Source organism: Panthera uncia, chromosome D1 (assembly GCF_023721935.1).
Source record: "Panthera uncia isolate 11264 chromosome D1, Puncia_PCG_1.0, whole genome shotgun sequence".
NCBI lineage: Eukaryota > Metazoa > Chordata > Mammalia > Carnivora > Felidae > Panthera > Panthera uncia.
The window spans coordinates 40,632,345-40,659,815 of NC_064808.1; the positions used below are offsets into that span (position 1 = coordinate 40,632,345).

General features: G+C 40.1%; 1 protein-coding gene across 4 annotated transcripts in view; it reads left to right on the plus strand.

The window, feature by feature from the left end:
• SOX6 (SRY-box transcription factor 6) overlaps positions 1 to 27,471 on the plus strand; it is a 687,546-nt gene that overhangs the window by 59,045 nt on the left and 601,030 nt on the right. For 2 of the 4 annotated variants that reach the window (XM_049617879.1, XM_049617886.1), the window contains exon 5: positions 19,664 to 19,843. The gene's annotated coding sequence lies outside the window, so the exon portion shown is untranslated. Of the gene's footprint in view, positions 1 to 19,663; positions 19,844 to 24,534; positions 24,635 to 27,471 lie in introns of those variants that run through there. The other 2 variants (XM_049617897.1, XM_049617905.1) reach the window with 1 other exon arrangement.

A 27,471-nucleotide genomic window follows, 5' to 3' on the forward strand; every position in this document is an offset into this window, starting at 1 on the left:
AATTCAGTAGTCATAGGATGCACAATCAATGTACAGAAATATGATGTATTTCTATATACCAACAATGAAGCAGCAGAAGGAGAAATTAAGAAAAGAATCCAGTTTACAACTGCACCAAAAATAAAAAGATACCTAGGAATAAACCTAACCAAAAGAAAGACCTGTACTCTGAAAACTATAAAACACTGTTGAAAGAAATTGAAGATAACACAAAGAAATGGAAAGACGTTCCATGCTCATGGATTGGAAGAATAAATATTGTTGAAATATCTATACTATTCAAGGTAATCTAGACATTTAATGCAATCCCTATCAAAATACCAACAACATTTTTCAGCATTTTTCAGAGGTAGAACAAACAATCCTAAAATTTGTATGGAACCACAAAAGACCCTGAATAGCCAAAGAAATCTTGAAGAAGAAAAACAAAGCTGGAGGCATGACAATTCCAGATTTCAAGTTATATTACAAAGCTGTAACAATCAAAATAGTATAGTATTGGCATAAAATAGACACGTAGATCAATGGAATAGGAAAGAAAACCCAGAAATAAACCCACAATTATATGGTCAACTAGAGAAGAATATCCAATGGGAAAAAGACAGTCTCTTCAACAAATGGAATTGGGAAGACTGGACAGCTGCATGCAAAAGAATGAAACAGGACCACTTTCTGACACCATACATACAAAAAACCTCAAAATGTATTAAAGACCTAACTGTGAGACCTAAAACCATGAAAATTCTAGAAGAGAGCACAGTAATTTCTCTGGCATAGGCCATAGCAACTTTTTTTCTAGATACGTCTCCTGAAGTAAGGGAAATAAAAGCAAATATAAACTATTGTGACTACATCAAAATAAAAAGCTTCTGCACAGCAAAGGAAACAATCAATGAAACTAAAGGCAACCTACTGGGTGGGAGAAGATATTTGCAAATGACATATAAAGGGTTAGTATCCAAAATTTGTAAAGAAGTTATGAAACTCAACATCCAAAAAATTAATAATCCAATAAAAAAAGGGGCAGAAGACATTTCTCCAATGAAGACATCCAGATAGCCAACAGATACATGAAAAGATGCTCAACATCACTCATCATCAGAGAAATGCAAATCAAAACTACAATGAGATATTACCTCATACTTGTCTGAATGGCTAAAATCAACAACACAGGAAACAATAGGTATTGGTGAGGATGTGGAGAAAAAGGAATCTTCGTGTACTGTTGATGGGAAGGCAAACTGATGCAGATGATGTGGAAAACATTATGGAGTTTCCTTAAAAAGTTAAAAATAGAACTACCCTAAGATCCAGTAATCGCACTATTAGGTATTTATCCTCTCAAAATACAGAACAGTAATTCAGAGGGATACATGCACATCTATGTATATTGCAGCATTATTTACAATAGTCAAATTATGGAAGCAGCCCAAGTGTCCATCAATAGATGAATGGATAAAGAAGAGGTGGTATGTATATATATATATATATACATAATACACACACACACATACATATATACAAACAGTGGAATGTTTTCAGACATAAAAAGAATGAAATCTTGCCATTTGCAACAACATGGGTGGAGGTAGAGAGTATAATACTGAACGAAAGAAGTCAGCCAGAGAAAGACAAATAACGTGATTTCACTTATATGTGGAATTTAAGAAACAAAACAAATGAGCGAAGGAAAAAAAAAAAGAGGGCGAGGCAAACCAAGAAATATATTCTCTTGACTATAGATAACAAAGTGATGGTTACCAGAGGGGAGGTGGGTGGGGGAATAGATGAAATAGGTGATGAGGTTTTAAGGGTAAACTTCTGATGAATACTGAGTAATGTATACTCAGTTGGTGAATCACTATATTGTACACTTGAAACTAATAGAACATGTATATGAATTATACATTAACATAAATTAAAATAAAAAAACTTAAAAATAAAATAAAATGAACTTAAAAAAACCCATAAGGACACAGGTTGGAGAAAAACAGAGAATTTAAAAAATATACTAGGTAAATACTATCAGAAAGAAAGGTAATATAAGTATATTGATAGATAAAATAAAGCAATAAAAGTGATTAGAGATCAAGAGAGTAACTGTGTAATAAAACACAGAATAAGACACTAATAAGATATTACTATCTTAAATCTCTAGTAGCATGACTTCAATATGTATGAATGCAAAATACACAGCACTTAAAGGAGAAATTTACAAAAGATTTTAAAACCTCTCTTTCAGTAATTTATCAAGCGCACTAAATGTAGTAATGATATAGAAAAAATTTGAAGAACACAATAAGTATAATCCAATGAACCTATGTTCTACCCAACAATCAGATAATATTTTTTCTTTTCAAGTATAAATGGAATGTATTTCAAAATTGAGCATATACTACCCCAGAGAACAATTTAAACAAATTTCAAAGGAGTATTTCATTTCTCATTGCAATATAATTAGTTAGAAATCAATAAGAAAAATATAACTAGAAAAAAGAATACATTTGGAAATTTAAAAACATCTAAATAATGCATGGGCATCTAATAATAAAATCTCTTAGAAGATTGTCAGAAATTATGGAGGGTCTGATATTTAACTCTGCTTGCAAGTAAACAAGTTAGCCTGTCACAGTATTACGGATATTGGCAGAATATATGAAACACCTAGATCAGAGATGAAGGACAGCTTATTACTCTCAGCAAGAGCAGAAGCTAAGGTATCACCATTTCCATGTGGTGACATTCCAAGTCCAAATTCTAACAGGATGACATGATGGGGGACAAGTATAGTAATTTGAAGTATAGGAGAGGAATCCTGAGCTTAAGGGACCTGAATTTTTTAAATCAAGAGAATCTTCTCACCTTTTTGGCCTAGTTGAACAAAAAGGTACCCTGCTAAAATTGAAGGTGGTCCTATTACCTAAAGGAAAAGGGAAGAATTAATACAGGGTGACAATGAGCAGTTTGTGGTCCAATAGTTCAATACCCCAAAAGATTGAAGGAGAAGTACCTCATGAGCATCTCAAAAAATGGCAAAAACTGCATGAAAAAATTCTAAATCCATTTATGATAAAAAATCGTCTTAACAAAATTGGAATAGAAAAGGATTTTCTTAATACGAGATAGGCTACTACCACAACCCTACTTTATAGATCAAATTCAATTTTGCAACAGTGAAAGCATTCATTTTATAATCACAAAAAAGACATGGCTGCTGTCTCTTACCTCTTTTATACAAATTGTAATTCAGGTTCTGATTTATGTGGAATAGGCAGGGAAAGAACTAAGTGAAAGGATCATTGTGGATTATATGATTATCTACTTTGAAAAGCAAAATTAATCTACAGATATGTTATTGGAATTAATAAGACAATTTATCAATATTTCTGGATATATAATTAGAAAATAATTGTATATTTATAGCCTTAGAAGCAAAGCATTAGAAAATGCAATAAAAGACCAATTATAATAGCAAAAAAATGTAAGTACCTAAGAATACCTCTAACAGAAGATTGCAAGAATCTTTGAGGATAATATTACAAAACTTTATGGAATAATGTATTAGAGTCATGCTGGTTTAACAGATAAACTTCACTTGTCAGTGGTTTACCACAGTAGATGTTTCCTTCTTTCTGAGGATAATCCATAACAGGTGTTTTGGATTAGTGGGTGGCTTTCCATTAAGTACAGATTTAGGTGCTCAGGCTCCTTCCGTTATTTTGGCTCTGCCATATTTAACACGTAGCTTCCAAGGTTGCTATAATAAACAGACATACAGGATCATGCAGAAGTTGCTAGTGCTAGAGCTAGCAACTCCTGTGGGCAAGGAGTAGAAATGGTGTGCATTACTTTCTCTCCCATTCTGTCAACTGTGATTCCATTACATTGGTCACTCCTACGTGCAAGGGAGTCTGGGAAATGTAAAATAGTTCCGTGCTCCAGAAAAAAGAATTTGTTGTACAAGTATTCAATCTTTACCCCAAATGACATTAGAAAACACTGAATAATATGGAGATTCTATATCATGTCCAAGAGTAGGAAGACTTATCTTACAATTAAGAAAAAGAAAGAAAAGTCCTATGGGTTGGGGAGGAAAAAATAATCTCTCTTTATTCTCAGATGAAATGATTGTTTATGTAGAAAATCTCAAAGGATCTACGAACAAAACAAAACAAAACAGAAAAAACCCTACCAGAACTAATAAGTAAGTTTAACATGATTGTTGGATAAAATATATAAAAACTATTTTTATTTCTAAATATAATGAACAATTGGAAAAAGAACTAACAATGTACCACTTACAGTAATACCAAAAATATGAAATTTGTAGGTAAAAATCTAACAAAAATATTCATGAGATCTATATGCTATATGAACAATACAATATGCCAGTGAGAGAAACCAGAGAAGACCTAAAGAAACAGATATACTGTGTTCATTAATTAAGACAATGAATATTGTTTTTTTTTGTTTTTGTTTTTTTTTTAAATTTTTATGTTTATTTATTTTTGAGACAGAGAGAGACAGAGCATGAACGGGGGAGGGTCAGAGAGAGGGAGACACAGAATCTGAAACAGGCTCCAGGCTCTGAGTGGTCAGCACAGAGCCTGACGCGGGGCTCGAACTCACGGACCGCGAGATCATGACCTGAGCCGAAGTCGGACGCTCAACCGACAGAGCCACCCAGGCGCCCCAAGACAATGAATATTGTGAAGATATCAGTTCTCCCCAACCTGATCTATAGATTCAATGCAATTCCAAACAAAATTCCACAGGATTTTTGTAGAAATTAACAAGCTGATTCTAACATTTATATGGAAAAGAGAAGAAACTAGAATGTCGGAAAAGAGGAATAGATTTGGAGGATTTACACTAAAGCTATAGTATTCAACACATTGTGATATTCAGGATAGACACATACACCAACGGAACAGAATAGAGAGTCTAGAAATAGACCTAAACATATACGGCAGTTGACTTTCAATGAAGGAGTAGAGACAATTCAAAGGAAAAAGTCTTGCTCATCAAACTCCACACCCGAAAAACAAATAACCCAGTGAAGAAATGGGCAGAAAACATGAATAGACACTTCTCTAAAGAAGACATCCGGATGGCCAACAGGCACATGAAAAGATGCTCAACGTCGCTCCTTATCAGGGAAATACAAATCAAAACCACACTCAGATACCACCTCACGCCAGTCAGAGTGGCCAAAATGAAGAAATCAGGAGACTATAGATGCTGGAGAGGATGTGGAGAAACAGGAACCCTCTTGCACTGTTGGTGGGAATGCAAATTGGTGCAGCCGCTCTGGAAAGCAGTGTGGAGGTTCGTCAGAAAATTAAAAATAGACCTACCCTATGACCCAGCAATAGCACTGCTAGGAATTTATCCAAGGGATAAAGTAAATTTCATATATTAAAAAAAAAAAAAAAAAAAAACAAACAAAAAAACAAAGGAAAAAGTCTTAAAAAAATGGTGCTGGAGGAATCGAATAAGTGGGTGTTGGGCAGGGAGAGAAAAAAACAACAAAAAAAGAACCTTGAACAATATTCCATATACAAAAATTAACTCAAAATGGATCAAAGACCTAAGTGTAAAGCTTAAAATTATTACGTTTTTACAAGAAAATGGGGAATTTTTTGTGAGCTCTGTCTAGCCAAATATTTTTATTTTATTTTATTTTATTTTATTTTATTTTATTTTATTTTATTTTTTATAACTGCTATTTTATTATTATTTTTTTTAATATATGAAATTTATTGTCAAATCGGTTTCCATACAACACCCAGTGCTCATCCCAAAAGATGCCCTCTTCAATACCCATCACCTACCCTCCCCTCCCTCCCACCCCCCATCAACCCTCAGTTTGTTCTCAGTTTTTAAGGGTCTCTTATGCTTTGTTTTTTTATTTAATTTAATTTTTTTTATAACTGCTGCTTAGCCAAATATTTTTTAGATATGACACAACTACACAGTCCATAAAATAAATTGGAATTCATCCAGTTAAAAACTTTAGCTCTCCTAAAGACACTGTTAAGAGAGGAAAGGCAAGGGAGAGATTTGGTGAAATATTTCCAAAACTGTGTGGTGCTAAAGGACTTGTATTCAGAACATATAAGAAACTCTCAAAGTTCAATAGTAAGAGAATGAATAAATTGGAAGAAGATTATTTTGCACATGCAAAATTAATAAACATTAATATTTTAAAAATATAAAGAATATGTAAAGAACTGTGAAATTTCACAAGAGCTGATTATAGGAATCTAATGACAGGAAAATATAGCATTTGCTACCTCTTGCTGCCATAAGTCATAGCTTAATCAATATCCCCTTTATCATTATATGGCAAGGACCCCAAGTCACTGTAGCATGATCTGGATCTGAATTGGGAACTGAGGGGTTAGATGGATGTAATTACAAATATATTAAATGAGAGGGGAGTAAAGAGAGAGAAGTACACAAAATTAAAATTTTTACATAAACTTAAAAGCTAAAATCAAAAACATATGAAAAAACAATTTAAGGCAGACATCTGAAATCAACAAAAATTTATAATTGAAATAGAAATGTGTTACATGTAAATCGAGTTTGTAAGAGTCTGATAAAGGCTTTAAAGTGAGTATGTTTATGATGTCCAAAGAGATCAAAAAAAGCATAGCAAAAATGATTAGAAATTATGAAACTATAAGTTGAAGAAATTTAACAAGCATGGTTGGTATTAACCTCATATTCCAATTGTTGTTCCTGATATATGTGCATTCACTAATTTTTAAAAATACTAACCTTATATCCTGTGACCTTGTTAAATTTATTTATTAGTTCTCATGATGGGTAGATTTCTTAAGCTTGTAGAAGTACATAGTCATAACATCTCCAAAAAGTTTTACTTTTTTTATTCTTTTTTTCCCAAGTTTTTATTTAAAATCTAGTTAGTTAACATATATGGTAAAATTGGTTTTAGGTGTAGAGTTTAGTGATTCATCACTTACATGTAACAACCAGTGCTCACCACCAGTCCCCTCCTTAATACCTATCACCCATTTAGCCCATCTTCTATCCATCCACCCTCCTCCATCAACCCTCAGTTTATTCTCTGTAGTTAAGAATCTCGTATGGTTTGCTTCTCTCTCTCTGTCTCTCTTTTCCTCCCATATGTTCATCTGTTTTGTTTCTTAAATTCTACATGTGAGTGAAATCATATGGTATTTGTCTTTCTCTGACTGACTTATTTGCTTAGTATAATACACTCTAGCTTCATCCACGTCATTGCAAATGGCAAGATTTCACTCTTTTTGATGGCTGATTTTTCACTCTTTTGATATATACATACACATATATATACATATATATATGTATATATATATATATCTATCTATCAGTATTATCCCACCAGTTACACCAGTTATGATGAATATTGTAATACTTATTTTTTAAAAAATTAATACAATAAACTTGCAAAGGAAAATAATCCAGAGATTAGAATATAGTAAACAAAGTAAGTGACTTAGTTGTTAAACAAAACAAGTAGGTTGATGGGGGGTGGGAGGGAGGGGAAAGTGGATAATGGGCATTGAGGAGGGCCCCTGTTGGGATGAGCACTGGGTGTTGTATGACAATAAATTTCATATTAAAAAAATTAAAAAAAAAAACCCAAGCAGGTGTGATTAAGCATAAATAAGAATAGTGTATGAAAAAAATCAGTGACCAGATCTTCCCTTTGTGACATTCTGTGAAAGCACAGATACATCTTTTTCTACAAATAGTACTCAGTTCCAGGCTCTACAACTTTAGAGGGATGTGGAGAACTCAGAGAAGAAAGCTGCAAGTATTATAAAAATTTTAATTATCAGACATAAAGAATGAGGATAATAGTATACCTAAATAAGATATGACATTTAGAATAAGGCTAATACTATCTACCACTAAGTGAATACTTATTATAGGTCCATATTAGTAAGGAATGTTTTTGGCTTGCAAAATAGTTATTGACATGCAGTTAATGAAAGCAGTTATTTATTTCATGTGAAAAGAAGTCTAGAGTTTGAAAGTTTAGGGCTGTTAGAGCAGTATAGTGATGCTATTAAAGTCTTAGACTCTTTCTATACTTCTGCCCTACCACTTGCATTATTCATTGAACATTTATTCATTTTACAAGTACTTATGGAGTACTTGCTATGTGTCAGGACCAGTTCTAGTTGATTTTGAATTTTTGAGTTATCTTTTCATCTTGGTATGTATTGTCTTATGATTGTAAGACAGGTCTTGCTACTCTAGACATCATAGTCACATTTAAAAATAGGAAGCTGGGAGGTGCAGAGACAAAAGATCTTTTCTTTAAGAAACTCTGTTCTTTTATTAGGGGAAGAAAACTTGTAAGCACCAAGAAAATCAAATAAAATTAAAGAGATGGAAAGTAAAGAAGTAAGAATTTTAGAGAATCATTTTAGAAGCTTCAACATTCCAACAATAGGCATTCCAGAAAAGAAGAATAGGAAATAGAATAGGGTAGAAAAAGGAAAAATATAAGAAAGTGTCCAGAACTGAAGACATGAATTTTCAGATTAGAAGAACATCCATGTACCCAAGACAATGAATGAAAAAATATCTACACCAAGTGCATTTTTGTAAAATTTTAAAACAATAGGGACAGGGATTCCAAAAGCTTCCAGAGAAAAAAAAACAAAAGTAGGTCATGTCAGATTAGGAAGCAGACATCTCAATGTCAACACTGACGTTTAGAGCATAATGGAACACAAAATTTTGAGAGAAAAGATTTCAGCCTAGATTTTATACCTAACCAAACTATCAACTGAATGTCATGAGAGATAGATAACTTGTCAGATGTATTAACAACAGAAATTTACTTATTTTTTTTAATGTTTATTTTTGAGAGTGCGCACGCACGAGAGAGAGAGAGAGAGAGAGAGAGTGCAGGAGGGGCAGAGAGAGATGGAGACACAGAAACTGAAGCAGGCTCCAGGATCCAAGCTGTCAGCACAGAGCCTGACATGGGGCTTGAACTCATAAGTGGTGAGATCATGACCTGAGCCAAAGTCTGACACTTAACTGACTGAGTCACCCAGGTGTCCCTGAAATTTACTCTTCATACAATTTTTTGTTAAAGAAGCTACCAGAGAATGTGCTCCAGTAAGATGGGGAAGATACGGGAGGCAACACAGAAAATATAAAGACATAGACCAGAGTGAGAATTATGCAAAGGCATGGAGAGCAGTCAGTTTGAATTTGAGCTGAAAGGTGATTTATTTGACAATTTGGAAAATAATACTGATGGGCAAAAACTTGTGGGAAAAGTGATGATAAGCTCACAAAGAAACTAGTAGATTATTATATGTGAGGATTTCGATAAGGAAAAACAAAGAAGTTATGAAATAAATGACATGTATTTATGACATGTATTGACTTAGCCATGTACAAAATTTACTTTGTGTGATAATGTAAGCACTGACTTAATTTAGCCACGAGTTGTTACATAGTTATATTGGGAAGATGGGAGAGATGACATATAAGAATTAAACATTCACTTTAGGTAAATACCTAATGGTATTTAAGCATTTGCTGGGTCATAGGGTAGTTCTATTTTTAGTTTTCTGAGGAACCTCCATGCTGTTCTCCAGAGTAGCTGTACCAGTTTGCATTCCCCCAGCAGCGCAAGACAGTTCCCCTTTCTCCACATCCTTGCCAACACCTGTTGTTTCTTGTGTTATTAATTTTAGCCATTCTGACAGGTGTGAGGTGGTATCTCATCATGGTTTTGATTTGTACTTCCCTAATGATGGGTGATGTTGAGCATCTTTTCATGTGTCTGTTAGCCATCTGGATGTCGCTCGTATGTGGGAATTTAAGAAACAAAACAGATGAACATATGGGAAGAGGATGGGGAAAGAGAAGAAAGGGAAACAAACCACCAGAGACTCTTAATGATCAAGAACAAAGTGAGGGTTGTGGAGGGAGGTGGATGGGAGATGGGCTAGATAGGTGATGCTTATTAAGAAGGACAGTTGTCATGATGAGCACTAGGTGTTGTATGTAAGTGGTGAAACACTGAATTCTGCTTCTTCTTTAAAAAATGTTTAATGTTTATTTAGTTTTGAGAGAGAGAGAGAGAGAAGGAGAGAGAGAGAGAGAGAGAGAGAGAGAGAAAGAGCAGGGGAGGAGCAGACAGAGAGGGTAACACAATCTGAAGTAGGCTCCAGGCTCCAAGCTGCCAGCACAGAGCCTGATATGGGACTGGAACTCATGAACCATGAGATCATGACCTGAGCTGACGTTGGATGCTTAACTGTCTGAGTCCCCCAGGTGGCCCTGAATTATACTTCTGAAACCAATATTGCACTGAATATTAACTAGATAACATATAAATTGAAAACAAGAATTAAACATGCACTTGCTAAAACAAGAAGACAATAGATAATGACTAGTGAATGTAGGAGTAGTGCCTTGGAAGTAGAAATGACTTGGAATACAAGATTATTAATAGATGTATGAAAGGGCACATCTGAAAAAAATTGGCCATCTGAAACTTGGCAATCTGAAAAATTCTGCAGTTATGTATAAATTATTTTAGAAGCTGATTTATTAAACTGTATGCTGAACTCTTATTTAGGGTAGTCTAAATATATATAGTCAATGAGAACAAGACTAATATTAAAATAATCTGATACTCTAGGTCACCTTTTTGTACATCACTATACTTTCTGGGAAAGTGAGATATTACTTCCAGTACTTCTAGGTTGTATTTGCCTTTTGTGACATTTGAATGACTATTCATTTCAATGTATCTTATGCATCTTTCAGTGCATCTGCTGGAATAACTTGTGATGAATGAGAGAACTATATGCTTAAGGAAACCAGATACTGTTATTCTTTTCTGACTCTTCTTAGCACCCATGCTTTACACATTTAGATGTAGCTTGGGTAAATTGTTCTTAGTTCTCTCATTTTGGGATTTTTAGTTTACTTAAGGACACCACAAAATAAGTAGTATATGAACACTTCTTGTGTAACTATAGAGCAGCAGAATATTAGCTGTTATATGCATCACTGTGTGAAATACTAATTACAAAGAGACCAAAACCAAGTTTGCTAATTGTAGAATATATCTTATTTAAGTTTCTAAGATGAAAAACTGTTCATAGAAAATTTAGATTGCACACTTTTTCAAATATAGACACATGGATAAAAGCAGAATGAGAAAGCTCACATTTTATACTATACTATATTAAATTAGAAGTCTGTTGGTGATTTTAACAGTCTTTTTTTTTTTTTTAATGTTTATTTCTTTTGAGGAGAGAGTGCCAGCAGGGAAGGGCTGACAGAGACGGGGACAGAGGATCTGAAGCAGGCTCCTCGCTGACAGGAGCGAGCCTGATGGGGGGCTCGAACTCACAAACTGTGAGTGATCGTGACCTGAGCTGAAGTTAGATGTTCAATGGATTGAGCCACCCACGTGCCCCAGCAGTCTTTTAACTAATATAATATCAAGACCAAAATGTTGCTGGTGTAAGGTAGTTTCTTTATTCCCTGTGTTTAAATGTCATGCTTCTAATATAAATTGTAATGTTCATGTAAATAATTAATTTACATTAAAAAAATTTTTAATTGAATGAAGTAAAATACATGAATATATTTCATACTATATTATAATCTGGGAGATAATTGAAGCTTCACAGTAAAATACATTCAATTTCAATAATAATATTCATATAAATAAATGCTTATGGCTTATTGAATATTTCATACATTTGTAAGGACAAGTAATTATCTTCTGTCATTTTTCATATGTTAAGCAAAATTTTGGTTTAAAAAATGTAAATGTTTTAATATATTCAAGAATGTTTCATAATTAGATATTTTTGCTCAGTTTGTGCCAATCCAGGTACACATTGTACCTATGGCAATATTGTACCTGTCTCCACTCTGTTTCAAAAGTATCTTTTCCATTTTGACTAATACAGAAAATGTCATGGGGCTCCTGGGTGGCTCAGTTGGTTAAGCATCCAACTACGGCTCAGGTCATGATCTCCTGATTTGTGAATTGTAGCCCTGTGTTGGGCTCCACGATGTTGGTGTGGAGGTTGCTTGGGATTCTCTCTCTCTCTCTCTCTCTCTCTCTCTCTCTCTCTCTCTATCTCTCTCACTGTCTCTCCCCCACTTACACACACTCTCTCTCTCTCTCAAAATAAATGACTAAACTAAAAAAAAAAAAAAAAAAGAAAATGTCAGGAGTAAATTTAGTAAGTAACCCATGTAGGCAAAAGAAATACTGTATTTGTTATTTTTAAGGATCTATTTATTATCTGCTGAATAAGAACAAGAAACAACATGGACAATAATCAGAATTTACTTATCTAGTATCTGTAGTGGATACCAAATACACAGATACTGTGATGTAGGCAGGAGATTAATGCTTCATGAAGAAGATTCACTATGAAGATATATTTCCAGAAAGTAAAAATGTCCAGATACTTAAAAAATTAAATATTTTTAAGGTGCCTAGCATGGTGCTTGGTTCAAGAAATAATAGCAAAAACAATTAAACATTAGTTATATTTTAAGTTTTTTTGAAACCTAGGTCCATAATTATGACATACAACTTTAAAAATATTCATTTGACATTTTCCAATATAATGCTAGATAGATATTACTAGATAATATTGTTATTGCCTTGCAGGATCACACGATTTTCCATTTTATCACTGTATTTTCTCACAATGGTGATGTAGTAGTTAATGTGTTGGTCTTCAGTTGTGTGGACGGCTAACACCTGGCTTACTCAGACTAACACTTTCACACCAATAAGTAAAACTTGGTAGGATGAATTGTCTAATGCACAGATCTTATGCTGTAGTTATAGTGTTAAGAAGTCCTTGTTATTATGAATGTGTATTATGAGTATATTGTACATAGTCCTGGTATGCAAATGTGTAGCATTCAGAGAAGTGAAATAATTCTGTGTTATTATTATCTTTGTAAATTACATCTTAAGAGTTTTTGAGGACTTTATGATGGCAGTTTTCTATAGTCACAGTCATACAGTATGTGCATCACAAAGTGTTTTCTTTCACTATTAACAATAACTGAGCCAATGAAAATGCTTTTTAAATATACACTCGGCAAGCAGTTATCTGGCTGTTCCTTCTTACTATCCACAAACCATCTTTTGTCGTCTTTTAAGACAGCATATGAAATAGCTTTGTAAACATCTGTTTTTCATTGTTAATTGTCAGGAAAACTGGGGATTTAAATGCTTCTTTGGAATCTTCTTAATCCTATCAGAGAATAAGTTGTGTATGTTTATCTTTTCTTCTTTAGATTGTTTCTTTATCATTAGAAAATACATACATGCGGTCTTCATTTATTTTTCTAAAAAATACTTCTAGTGTTATAATATTTTTATAGATATTTTGAGGACATTGCTTTGTAGTAATTAACTGAAATTATTAGCAATACAGGCTACATTATACCTAAAAAAGCTGCATGATAAACATAGACTTAAATATAATTTGCCTTTTCTAATCATTTTCAGAGTTTTCTTGGGCATATTCCATATCAGAATGTGCAATGATAGAAAATATAATGAAAAGGTTTTTGTTAGCCAGAGAACATTAATTAAGAGCTCCAAATCTTTTGCCATACTTTTTCTTTAGGAAATACATGCTTTATTTTCATAAGCTTTTTCTGTTCCAATAATTGAGCCATTAATGTCAATGGAATATTTCTGGCAGTGACATACTAAGAAGTTTTCTCGCAATAATTCATTGTGCTTCCTTCTAAGTGAAAAGGATCTGTTGCAATAATTACTTAAAAAATATTAAAATTTGGCACCAGTTGTTTTGACTTTATAATGTAAAAGCAAATGCACCTATCCCTAAAGAACAGAGAAAGCATCCATAGTTTAATAATTAAATAATATGTGATAACTAATAATTTGTTTTACTTATAAATAAACCTAAGTGACTAAAGTATGGAATACTAAGAGAAGTCAAGTAGTTGATTGTTAGTGAAAACTTTTTTTTCCAGAATGTACTTATTTTAAAACATTTTCTGACCTTTATTAAATTGCTGTACTTTCACGCAATTAGAATGCATTGTGTATTTTTCTTTTTAAAAGGCTTGTACTTTATTAGTTTCTAAACTGGTATCAGTTAGAAACTCACTATTTGCTATTTATATCGCTTTTCAGTCTTTGCTTTTCAAACTTGTATTGAAGTGATGTAGAACTAGGCCTTATCACTGCATATAAAATTAATTGAAATGACATATTGTTGCAGTTTCTATGGCAACCATATCATGATGCTGATGCTCTTAAAAATTTATAAACTATAATCTGAAATATGCTAATTCTAGTGAACATAGTTAACACTTATTTGCTTAATATTCAGCTTAGTACTAAACTCCATCAACTTTGAAAGTAGATTGATAACATATTGTGTACAATTAAAAGAGGTTTCTGTATTGAGCTCTTGAAATATTTTCTCCAGGAACCTACTATTCTAGAACTTTAAGTGTGAATAAGTGAAGCTTTTCATTTACTATTGCCTTAAACAGACATGAATTAGCATGAGGATAATCATTGCTGCAGATTCTCAGTGTTGCTGTCTTTCCCCCTCCCCCTATTAAAAAGAAAATATTCAAACCTAATGCAAAACATCCTGCTGAAAACGTAAAAATTCAGTAAAATCCAATGAGTTATTTAAATAATTGCAAACATCCAGATACTTGGAACACTGACTTGTTTTTTAGTGTTCATTTGTTTGTTTGACTTTAGGTTGATAATAGCTTTATCTGATATATATGATTATGATATATATTGGAGAAATAAAACCAGCAAGTTATAGAATAATTTGGCATAGCAATTATATTAAAGACTGATTTGAGGATATGGTTTTCAGTTTCTTTTACAACTGATTTAAGAGTAAAATACATAAAATATGTTATTTGGAATTGGATTGTAACTATAGATTGTTGTTAAATAAAGCTGTTTTTTATTTGTACACTTTGATAAGTCAGAAAAACTTTTAGAAATGTCTATAGTTTGTTGCTTAATAAAAATATCTGAGGTAATTTAAACAGTATATGCCACATAAAATGAATTAATATCATATGTAATTATCAAATATACTTGTATTGAACAGAATACTTCTGCTGGCATATTTGGTAAAAAATATTTTTCAGTATATTAATTGAATTTCAGTATATGTGAAAATTTAATTAATATTTATTGAATCATAAAAGTGAAAAGGATAGATCCTTAAAATACACACTTTTAATTATTTGCTTTGCACATATAGGCACTCAATAAATATTTAAATGTGAATAAAAATGTGCAGAACAAGCAAACGTCTTCCACATAATTGTGATATTTAAAAACACACACACAAAAGAAATCCTCTATTTAGAAAATTTAAAAATAGCAATCTGGGATTTGGAGGAAAGAATTTAAGTAACAAATTTTAAAATGAGAGAACTTAGTTAAATTCAGTTTTTTAAAACAATGCTAACATAATGATACATAAAGCCTATAGTTGCTGAGGTAAATTATCAAACCTTTAAAGACTAGTAATATTAGGAGATTATTGTTTTGGTGTTTGCTATTTATCAACGAGCAGTTTTACACCATTATTTTTGTGTCCCTTGCTTGTCTTTTATTAGGCATTGAAATGGGACTGTATGATTTATCAAATGTTTCTAGTGTGGCTAAGGTGTATACTGAATGGAATGGTAATCATCTTAGTGAATTGTAAACCTCAGATCTGTGAAGAGGTATTTCTTTAAACAGAGAAGCACATATGTAGGAATGCACATGCTTTAAAAATATTACTTAATGATGGAAAGGTAACATGATATCTTAGAAGGATGCTATTGGGACAGATACTTTGAATTTTAGTGAATAAGGGTTATTTCTGTGGTTGAATTATCCTATAATTCTTTATCATATTTTTCCTTCTGTGGTTTTTGTGACATTCATACTTACCTATGTATTTATTTACATCACCTTTAGTTAGAAAAATAATTTTATGTTCATTGTAAGACAAACATTTGGATGACTGATAAAAATTTCACTTTTCATTTGGATCTTTTAGTGGCATTAGTGTTGTCAGCCTTAAGCTATAAAACAATCAGTACTTTAATACATAATTTTCTTTCAGAAAGCATTTTAAAAACATTAGGTCTGGCATTTAAAAATATTAGGTCTGATATATATTTGGGGGGGAAATTGGTAGAGGTTTATATTTTCTGGTTTCTACCGCATTCTTTCTTATGGTGGTTTTATTTCATTATATTTTGCCATTGATATTCTATTTATAGTAAAGTGAAGCATATATACCAAACAGTGACAACTTCTTCCATGTTGTTAGCATTTTGATTTAAAGATCATGGAATGGGTGCCTGACTGCACAGGTGCCATGTATTCCAGTTTTGTAGTCACTGGCCTTTGGTTTTTCTTTAAATGAGGTTTCTACCCAGGCTTAGTTTCTGCCAGTTACATTAGGCTTCACGTTTATATGCCTTTCACTTAAGAGAAGATGAACTGCCAGGATTATGTATGGTAAAACCAAGTCCCCTCTGAGATAAGGCTCTGGGGGCATTATACAAGTCTAATGTTCTTCCATGAGGTTGGCCCACCCCACTGCAACTAAGAAATGAGATGATTTGAGGGCTATTACATACTTAAGGTTTTCATAGTGGATTAGAATAGCATTACTTAGCACAGGTGTTTCTATAATTGGGATTCCCTGGGAAAATTCAGTACTGTATTCAATAACACTCAGCTTTCTACATGAGTGGAGGAGCGATCTAATGTTAATTTGCTAGGCTGTGGCATGAAACCAGGGAATGGGGGTCTGGCTTGGGGGCGTGTTACTTCTCTCTTTGAAAAGACATTTCTGTTGTCCATGATTAGCACTGGGTAGCTGTGGTTCTTTCTTTAAAATTTAATTTATTTCATTAATTATTATTATTATTATTATGCCGACCAAAATACTGAAGGCCTCAGATGAAATCAGTAATGAGTGATTTATGGCCTCGTATAACACAAGATAGTTCCTGACCGTTCTTTTTCTTGAGATAAATAAAATTTTTGTTCCTCTCCTTTGATAAAGCATTGCATTTAAAGAATGTCTATGCACCCAAGTAGCAGGGAAGACCAAGGGACCCTTGGGGCACATTTCATCGAGGAGGATGGAATTAGAGTGGCTTTGCAGACATCCCAAGCCTTGAAGGCAGTGTCCAGGCATAACAAAGAACAACGACAAGTTATTTCAGGATTAGGTAGGGGATACCTAAGCCCGGTATCTTTGAAATGTAAGGTACGAATACAGGAAGAACAGTGGTGGTAAAGGGATTCAGTAGAAGTAGGGGTGGGAAAGTTGAAAATCGCTGAAATAATTAACAATCATTATTTTACCGAATCCATTGTGAGACAATCAGAAGGACTGATTTTCTGAGAAATGGGCGACTATAGAGTTAAGTGTCCAGCTCTGCAAGCAAAGGCGACTGCCTTGCCTGAGCGTCCCTCTCAGGCGTGCAGTTCTTGTCGGGGAGCCCGCCTCTAGTGACCTTGGGTCTGGCCGCTCCCGGAGTCCCTTTGTCTTCTGCCCGGTGGGTACGGAATAAGCGGGACAGGAGCCCCGGGGAGTGCGGTGTCCAAGTTGAGTCGAGGTCACTGAAAGAGGGAGCTCGGTCCTCAGCCATGACTGGAGCGGATGCTTCGCCTCTCCGAGGCTGCCTCCACCCCTCGTCACTGGCCTGGGAGTTAGTGCTTGAAGTTTCGGGACAGCAGCGCCTGTCTTGGAGCTGCAGAGTCTTTGGCTCGGAGCTTTGTACTTTGCTGGGAGAGTGAGCCTTTGCTCGGTTTTCGGCTATTGGTTTTAGCGAGCGTGCGTTTAGCCTCACTCTTCTCAGCCCGGTCTCGGAGAGCAGGCCTTGCCTCCCTCAGCGGGTCTACTCGCGGGCCCTCCGGTCGCTTCCCTTTCAAGCGGTCCCAGCTGTAGCCAAGGCTGCGGGGCCAGTGTCAGCGGGGTTTGTCTAGACAAGCGGGGAGCCCGGCGCAGTCTTTCGCTCTACCTGAAGGTGGCGACTTAGGCACGTAAACAGAGCTCGGACAACCCGGGGAGGTTGGCACCCTCGCAGTTCAACCACGTATCATCCTAGTTTTCCCGCTGCTCTCAAGCGGGCTGAATTGACGGTTAAAGGGACTTGAGTATAAATGAGGAGTTCGGCCAGATTGTCAGAATGTGTGTGTATCTCTGTGTGTGTCTGTGTGTGCGTGCGTCTGCGCGCGTGGGGGCAGTGGGAGGTGGTGATGGGGTGCAAACCCTCAGCGGAACCCGTTTGGGACGCCGCGAGTCTCCTCGGCATCACCTGAGCCTTCAGGCCCGGCGACTCGGCCGTCTGGCGCTGCAGGAACGCTCTGCAGCGGGAGATGCCGAGATCAGCGCTCAACCCGCAGGGGGACAGAGGGTTTGGTCGCTGCAGCCAACGGTAGAAGATTTGCTAATTTCATTTCAATGACACCCACAATTTATGAGTAGAAAGACCTGGAAAATAAAAACCCTTCGTCGTGCTGTGCCCTTCTCCGGGGTGCATGCCCGCTGATCCGAGTGGGAGGGGTCCTTAGGAGTGGGGAAGAGAGGCACCGACAGCGAAAGAATAAACGTGCGACAGTCACACAGTCTTACCTCCGGGACGAAAGGACACGGTTCCTAGAACTGAGATATCCATAGCAAGTCTGCATTCCAGCTGTTTCTCCCGTAGCCTCTTTCCTGCCTAACACAGCCTTCTGACTAACTTGGACAAGGCTTGAGCTGCCCCCCCTCCTTCCCCCCCTTTTTTTTCCTTTCCAGACATTCCCTAAACTCAACCCAGGGCAAATCCAGAAGTCGGTACAGTACAGAGCTTCCATTCAATCGTGGGGGGAAAATCCCGTTTACAGTTTCGCTTAGGCAGATGGAAGAAGTAGATGGTTATGGGACTTTGGAGGGAGGGGTGCATGGGGCTGGCATGGGGTGTTGGTGGCAGGGAAGCGCGATTTCTCTTAGGTCTTGGTGCTGCAGGTAAGGTTCCCAGATTCCAGCTGCCCTCTTGCTGCGCTGCGGTGGTGGGTGAGAGTGGAGGGTGATCCTCGTCTGATTAGAGGGGAGTGGAGGAGGGTGGAGTGTGAGTGTGGGAGGAGTGGGGAGGGGGGGAGGAATGGACCCTGGACGGGCTCCACGGACACATTGTCTTGGTTTGTGTCTGTGCCCGGTCTATGCTGCTGCCTCTGGAGCCTTTTGAGCAGGGTAGTATGCCCTAGGCTTTTTCTCTCTCCCCCACCCCCCCCTTTTAAAATGTGTTTAAAAAGAAGTGAATATCCTTCTAAAATAAGTTAAAAATCTTTCTTTGACTTTCCATCTGAGATGTCAAAAGGATTAAATAAATGAAACTTTATTTGACCGGGGAGTTTACCCAGAGACTCAACGACATCTCGGGTCTTTGGCCTTATTCTAATTCCATGGTGGTAATTACCCTTCGTTTCTTTAAGTGCAATAGATTTATTGCCTTAGAGACTATGCACAGTTTGATTGAATTATTCATTTTTTTTTCTTTGGTGTAGACTGCATCTGGGGACTCTGATGTGACGTGTAGATTTTTTTTTCAGGAACAAAGGGAATGTGGAAATGAAAGAGAGAGGGAGAGAGAGGCTGGCAGATGTAATGAGACGCGGTGAAGGTGTACGCAGACTGGCACTCCCACTCCTCCCTTCTGCTCTCACTGCAGCCCTGGGTAACTCGCAGGCTAACACAAACAGCTTTTCTCCCGCAGCCTGCCCTCTGTCACTGTAAGTACATCAGCCTTCTCTTATCAGCATGCAGATTCCAGCCACGCACTCCCCTCGCTCGGCTTTGCACCTTAGACAGCAGAAGCACATTTAGAAATTAACTTTCCTAAGCCAGGAAGAACATGTCTGTAAAACTTATTTTTGATTTATCTTTATTTTTCTTTGAAAAAAGTTCATGCATTTTTACCACTTTTCCCACCTCCTTTGTGGCGGTGCTGCTGCTACTGTCGCCACCGCTGTGGTCTTCCCAACAGGATGACGCGCAGATTCAAATGAAATTTAATGTTATTGTCTAGCCATTTAAAGTCCAGGGACAATGCCTTGTCCTTTTGCAAAATGACGTCTTAAAGAACACAGAGCATTATTCACAGTTTGTTTTTGGCTTTTTGTTGTTGAAACACGAGTTCTGACCTCTTTGAGGTAGAGTCCCAAGGGCACTGTTATTTGGGAGTTTGGGTTATTTGGTTACACCAAACTTAAATGAAGTGCGGTGGGCTACTGAAGTGCTGGTATGTTTGTTATCCCTGTTTAAGGAAAACAATTGCGAAAACTTTTCTCCGTGCTGTAATTAAAGTTTTCAACTTCTTCCTTTTGGCTTTTTATACTCTTTCACTTATTCTTCGTTTCAGTAAAAGTTCTCATTCCCCGTGTTTTGGAAGTAAAGACATTTATATTTGTCCTATTTATACAGTAGCTATAAAGCCCTTCCTGAAAGAAGTTAGCGACCTTAAGATGTAGATCTGAATCGTTCGCCCGGCCGGTGTAAGGAGACTTCACAGGGAGAATTCGAGGTTTTAACAGTCGTTATGATTTTTGCGTGGGTGCTTTAAATATTAACTTCTTTGGCAGAATTCATTGCGTTGCCCTTCCCAAGTTCAGGCGGACCTTTCTCCAGGAACTGCGCGCGCCTTTCCTTTGCGGGTTCGCGCCTCTTCTCTGGAGGTGCGAGGCCAAACTTAGCAAAGCCGAGTTGCCTTTGCTGGTTGCTGTGCGCAGGGACACCGGGACAGCACGGAGGCAGCGACAGCTGCGACAGGTAAGTTAGCCCCCACGCGTTCGCCCCTCCTTCCCTTCCTGGTTCTCCCATCTCAGCGCCCAGGGTTCTCGCGCCGCGCGGCACTCGGACCCCCAGGGCAAGTGAGCTTGAGTGCACCTGGATCTGGCGGTAAGGTGCCTGGGTGTCCTCCGCTGCCTGTGGGACTTCTCGGAGCCCTCAGGCCAGTGCGGACCAGGTGGAGAGCCTGGCACTTCAGTCCGCTGCAGCGCTCTCCGCTTCGTCCCTTGCGCTGTACAGTCGTGCCCTAGGCTTGAAAGAGAACCCTTAGGGTGCACCCCCGCCTCCAGGGCCACGTGTCATCCCGTGTACAGCCTGAAGTGCAGTATCGAGACCCCAAACTTTAGTTTCTTAACTTTAGGGATCAGTGTTGTGACCAGCTCCGGGGTTCCGCCTTATCAATCTGTTTTGGTATCAGTTTATTAGATAAAATCTAAAGAGAGTTCCTGCTGCTCCAAACCGGAAGGTCCACCGCGGCCCAGTATTAGGGCCTTGGACTCCAGAGATCTTGATAATGTCGCCTTTCCCCTCTTTTTGTCTCCTGCCAGCGGCCTGCATCTGGTTGGTGGGGTCCCCCTTACCCCCCAGATCCCTAATGCCTTGTGATTCAAAGAGATGGATGCGCTGGTGCTTGAAAAGCCAGACTTGTCGCAGCAATTCCGAGGAACCCAGTGGCAGCCCAGCGGTTCCGTCCCAGATGTTTCACCTCTCCCGGTGACTCTTCCGTGAGGATTCAGGCTTTGGGACTGAAACTACCCCCTTAGCTCTCTGCCCAAACTCTGCAGGCATTTAGGACAGGTCGTTCCATTTTGACCTCTTCAAGCTTTGGAGAGATTTTTTTTTTTTTTTTTTTTCTTTTGCCCTATGGTTGAGTTCTGGGACAGGCGGCTGAAGAGCACGAGGCTCTGGAACCCAGCGCGGGCCTGGCTACTCACATTTACAAACCCCCAAATAAAAACAAGCCCCAGAAAAGATTTGGCCCAAGTCTAGGCTAGGAACGCTGGTCTGGGTTTGTCCCTTGGGCCTTGGAGGTCAAGGGGCACACCTGGTAGTTCTGGAAGCCTGGGGTGGAAGGAACTGGCCTTCCAGGTACCAGGCATACCAGGCGTTCTCTTTGAGGGCCTCTAGGCTCTGGCCCCAGGGGGCAGCCTTTCCAGTGCTGAAAGTTGCTGTGGGTGGTGGGGACACAAGATTTCTTGTTGGGGGACTAGCTGTCTTCTCAGCCTACAGTCATCAAGTCATTTTAAACTTACAGTCCCCAAGCTCCCAATCCTCAAGCATCCTATTTCCTATTGGGGTAGAAGCATCTGGCTATTCCTTCTGCCCCAATAATCCAAGATGTTCATCCCCACCCTTGTTTCTTTTTCCTCTCTTGTCTGGAATTCCTATGAAACCAAATGTAAAATACACTTTAAGAAGCCCATATATGACTGACATCTCAGCTTGTTCTGTCCTTTGTGCTTGCTCACTCTCTCCATTTTCTTTACAGTAAAGGTGATAAAGGCAAGGCTTTCTCCCCTTTATCACTTTTATCACTTAATCTGTGGGAAGTCTTGTCCAAAGTCTTGGCAACTTTAGATTGCCATGAATTTTCTGAATTTCTTAGTCATAATTCCTGACCCATCTCTCCTGGTTCACATCTTCTTTCACAAAGTCCCTGTTTATGAAATGTCTCAACATGGCCATGTCCTATCAGTTTCTGCATAGTAAAGACTTTTCCTCCACAAATCTCTGCAGTAGTTATGCTGCAGGTACATCAGAACCTCTCTTTAAGCTTTTAACCTTGATGTAATTTTGACTCTCCACTGACCTCAGTTTCTGAAATCTAGTCTATTTTTGAGGCCTAGGTTAAGGCAGGCCAACCTCATGTGGTACACGCTGACTCTAGTTAGCTCTGTGTCTGCTGTTGTCAGAGCCGGTTTTCTCATCTGTTTTACACTGCATCTCTACTACCTGGCACCAGGAGTATTCCCTCCCCTCTCGGTCGCTCAGCTTGTGTGTACTAAGATAAAGTTCCAAGTCTCTGCTCCTTTAGGCCATTCTGTGCCCTTGCAAATCTTATCTATCCTATACATGCATCAAAGAGAATCTTTATGTGTTTTTTTTTGGGGGGGGGACTTTTATTAATATAATTTCCTACATCTGACTTGTGCATTTCTACATGCTGTCCAGGGTGACAGACACTCTTTTCTTCTTCTACAACTTCCAAGCTACCCCTCTTGAAATTGTATCTTCAAATCTTTTCCTCTACAAAGTTGAGGTAATACACATATATCACCCACCCAATTGCACGTAACACAAACATACCCATATAATAAGTGTGGAATTATTTTATTTATTGTTGTAAAGGTATGGTTTTTTTTTTGGTAGTTTGTACATGTTTTTTCTGATCATTTTAATCCATAAACTCATAATCCACATGGCCTGCGGAACATTTCCATGTACAGATATTAAGAATCTCCCTATGCCACTTGCCTTTTCTTGTTTTCTTTCAATTCCTCCTCCTCCTCTTGAAATAAATTTCTCTTCCCCCATTGACTGGGGTCCTTCTAAATGGTGTGTTTTCCTTATTTCTGGTGCCTGGATCTCTTTTTTTAAACTCTCTTGACCACTTCTCTTTTTCATTTTCTTTCATTCTTCTTAGTATTCATCCTAATATTCACCCATCTTTCCCTCTTCCTGGTCTGTTTCAGCCCCTGTCCTTCCTCTTCTCTGTATCTCCTGTGACTCACTTTTGTGGTCCACTTCTACATCTCAGTACTTGTTAATATTCAGCCCATTCCTCCACTGTCACATAACTTTTTCAAAACACAAATTACCAGCCCTCCATTTCCCTCTCCCACTTTCCTTCCTCCTGTTCAGTTTGCTCCTTTCTTCCTCTGCAGTTGTCTACCTTTGCCCCACTGCAGCTCGCCTTCCTCTTGACTCCTCCTCCCAGCAGCCCCAGCCCTAATAGTGCTCCTTAGGTCCTTTACGCCTTCCTCAGCCTGTCTCTTTCCCACCCAATACTTGTCCCCATTTCCCCTCTGACCCCGACTCGCTTCATTGTTCCCTTCCAATTCTCTCCCAGTAGTTGCTTCCCAGGCGCCTTCTCCAATTCCAACCTCTGCTCTCGCCGATCTCTGCCCTCTCTCTCCGGTTCTGTCTTGCCTTTGCCTCTCGCTCTCCCCTCCTTCTTCTTCCTCCGGCCCTCCCCCTCCCTCCCAGCCTCCCTGCCTGGCTCGCTGCCTCCCTCGCCTCTTGTCTCATCTTGCCTGTGTTGTCTGGGAGGGGAGCCCTGCCTCCTCTCCCTCGCTCAGATCAATGCCCTGGCCACTCACTTTCTGATGTTGCACGACGGGAAATGCTTTGAATACTTACGACATGGCCGCTCACACTGATTGCCAAGATTGACAGCACTAACCATCGCCTTCACTTGTTTCAAGGGGGAAGCCCCTAGTCACCCCGCTCTGCGCGCACCTCCTGGCACCCCGGCGGCAAACTTCTGCCGGTCAACGCTCCCCCCGCCCGGGGCGGGACACCCCCGCAGACTTGAGTTAACGGGCTGCGCCGGCCGCGGCGCTGGGGGGTTCTGCTCCCTTGGTCCCGGGGCTGTGCTAATTGACCTAGCATCGAGTCCCCTTCCTTAATTTTTTTTTTTTTATTTGTATCTTTCCCTTTTTCTTTAATGCCATTTACTCCCGCGGCGCAGCGCACAAGGAGCCCTCCCGTGCGGTACCATCCTGGAGCCCGCCCAGGTAACCGGGACGGAGCGAGCTAACTAGAGAGCGAGGGAGACAGAGCGAGAGCGCGCGGCCCGTTTGTGAGCTACCTGTTGGGGAGCCGGAGGGGGCAGGGGGCAGGCACCCCGGGCCGGGCCGCCGGCCCCCGGTGCCTTCCGCTTCTGCCCTTCCGGGCCGCTCCGGGGTTAGTTTCCCTGAGCCGGGACTGAGGGGCTGGGGTAAGGCAGGCGGAGGGACGAGAGCTGAGCGCGCGGAGCCCTGTGAGGGTGCGGGTTGCCGGAGCGGCGGCTGCCCAGCCCGGGCGGGTTTCCGTACTTGGCTGGGGAGGGGAGAGGGGAGGAGGAGCGGGAGGAGGGCGCTCCGCGGGGCCGACGCAGAGGGGGGGAGTGGAGGCTGAGAAAGGGGCCCGAGCGACTGTCGCTCGCTGGTGGACGCGCGGATCCCCAGGATGCGTCCCCCTCTCGGAGAGTTGTGCCTTGTTCCGGAGGCGGTGACAGATCTGCGTGGCGGGCTTCTGGTTTTCTTGCCACCCCCCCACCCCCAAAATCCACTCCGAGAAAACACATGTTGTAGCTGTAGATAACTGTGCGTAGGACACTAAGGCAAAAAGGGCAAGGGAGAGAGACAGACAACGCAACCTTTGACAACAGAAAGCTGTTATCGCCATCCTAAGTATTCGTCCGGAAATCTGTCCGCCCTTTCGGCCCACCTTATTCCTTCTCCTCCGCCTCCCCGTATAGATATTCTAATCTGTGTAACTGGGAATGATATGAAAAAGAAGTCAGGTGGCTTAGAGAATGAATTTGTAAGTCTCCGTGAAGTTTGAGGTAGGTATTTCATTGAAGTTTGCGCAACTGTGTGATAGAGGAAGCTTGTGTGCCTGCGTGTGTAGTGTTCTCTCTCTCTCCTCTCTCTCTCTCTCTCTCTCTCTCTCTCTCTCTCTCTCTCTCTCTGTGCGTGTGTAAGCAAATGCCTGTGTGCTCTGTGAGGGTTCAGAGGGGATCGCTGGGTGGTAATGCCCTCTGTGCCCACAAGAGGGCAGCATCCTGAGGGCTTTGTGAGCGCTGTAGTTCTGGTTATCGCTGCAGGCTTGGGTTTAGAGAAAGTTATACCGAAAGTTTTAAACTGATATCATATCTTATTTCGTGATATTAAAAAAAGAAAGACATAATGAAAGAAAGAGGGAAAAAAGAGAAGTGAAGAAAGAAGAGAGAGAGAGAAAACAGAAAGACAGGCGACCAGCCTACCCCGAGAGAGTCCTAGTCACACCAAGACTAGGGGGAGGGTTGTTTTAATTGTGGGTTTGGCCGACTGACGACTGGAGTGCCCTCCTCGGCTGTCTTAGTTGTAGCCGGAGGTCATGTAAATCGACCTTAAAAGAATGCATAAGCCATAAATTAAAATAAACCCTCACCCAAGGGCTGATCCATAAGTAGACAATATCCAACCTGGACAAAACGAGCTTTCCTTTACGAACCGACTTAAACCGCATCCCCCCAAAGAATAGAGACTAAATGCAAAGTAAGTTTCCCAGCGAATATTTTGTTTTCTTGAAAAGTGTTGTGTTGATTCGCCGTGTGACTGACTGCGACGCCGCAGTTTTCCGGAGCGCTTCAGTGTTAGCCAGGCTCGGTCGGGGTGCGGGAGGTCGGGAGGACCCGCTGGGTTTCTGTGTTTCTTAACGCTCCCCCCTCCCCACCCCCATTTTGGTTTGGAAACTTTGACTATTTGTGGGTTTGACGCTGGCCGAGGGCGGGCGAGTCGAGGATCTCCGCAGCGCTCTCTTACGGGGTGAAGTTTAGCGCGAGGAGTTCATAAAGAAAACCCGGGTCGCTAGAAAACCCGGCCGCTCCCTTCTCCCACCCTCACCCCACCGCCGCTCCGCCGTAACTTTCTCGGGACCCTGCGCGAGTCGCCTCCACTTCTCTCGGCTCTCGCCCTTCCTCCCCCTCCCCCATTTTTGGACGTGACTTTTTATGATCTTTTTAGGAATAAACAAACCGAACTCCAAGACAGTCTGAAACCCAAGTGCTAATCTGTGGTCCTCTTTGCTCCGGACTCTAGGGCAGAAGTGCGGGGCTGGCGGGGGCGTGTGTGAGCGGCCGCCCAGCCTTGCCCCGCGCGAGCTCGGCCTGGGAGTCCGCGGGCCAGGCGCACGGTCGCCGGCGCGTACCTTCCCCGCCCCGCGCTCTCCCACCCCGCGTCCCTGAGCCCGGCCGGCGCCCTCCGTCCTCCTCGGCTCCCTGCCCGGGCCCCTGCCGCCCGCTGTCCTCTCCGCCGACCGGCCGAGATCCGCCGCTCTGGGGCTCGGCCCAGGCCCAGGGGCGGTGCTGCCACCCGCCCGGGGTCCAGACCGAGCCTGGTCGCTCCCGGGGGAGCTGCTTTCTTGCTTCTCCCTTAAAGGGCCCGTCAGAGAAGGGAAGGGGCTTGTGCAAAGGCTGCTGGGCTTGTGTTCCGGCTCCAGGAGGAGCGGCCCGCGGCTGCGGAGGCTAGATTAGCTCCGTTTCCCGGGCGCTCCGCGGAGCTTTCAGATAAAAAGAATTGGTGTGTTCCGAGCAGATAAAAGGTGGTTGTTGCCGGCATGTTTTGAGTTTTATTTAAGCTCTCTTAGGCTGTGCAAGTTTGAAAAGGTTTGTTGGTATGAATTGCCACATATTGAATGCTGCCCCTATTTGGGCACTAAAAATAAGTCTTCGACTGTGCTGGCGGGGCTGGGCTGTTAGCGAGATGGGCTGTCCCCGGCTTCTTCTCTGTGTGTGACCTCCTTTGAGGGCCATGCTTGAAGTTTCGGTCTCGAGATGGCCCGAAGCCGTCGCTGCGGCAAACTGGGCTGGGCTCCGGACCTCCCGCTG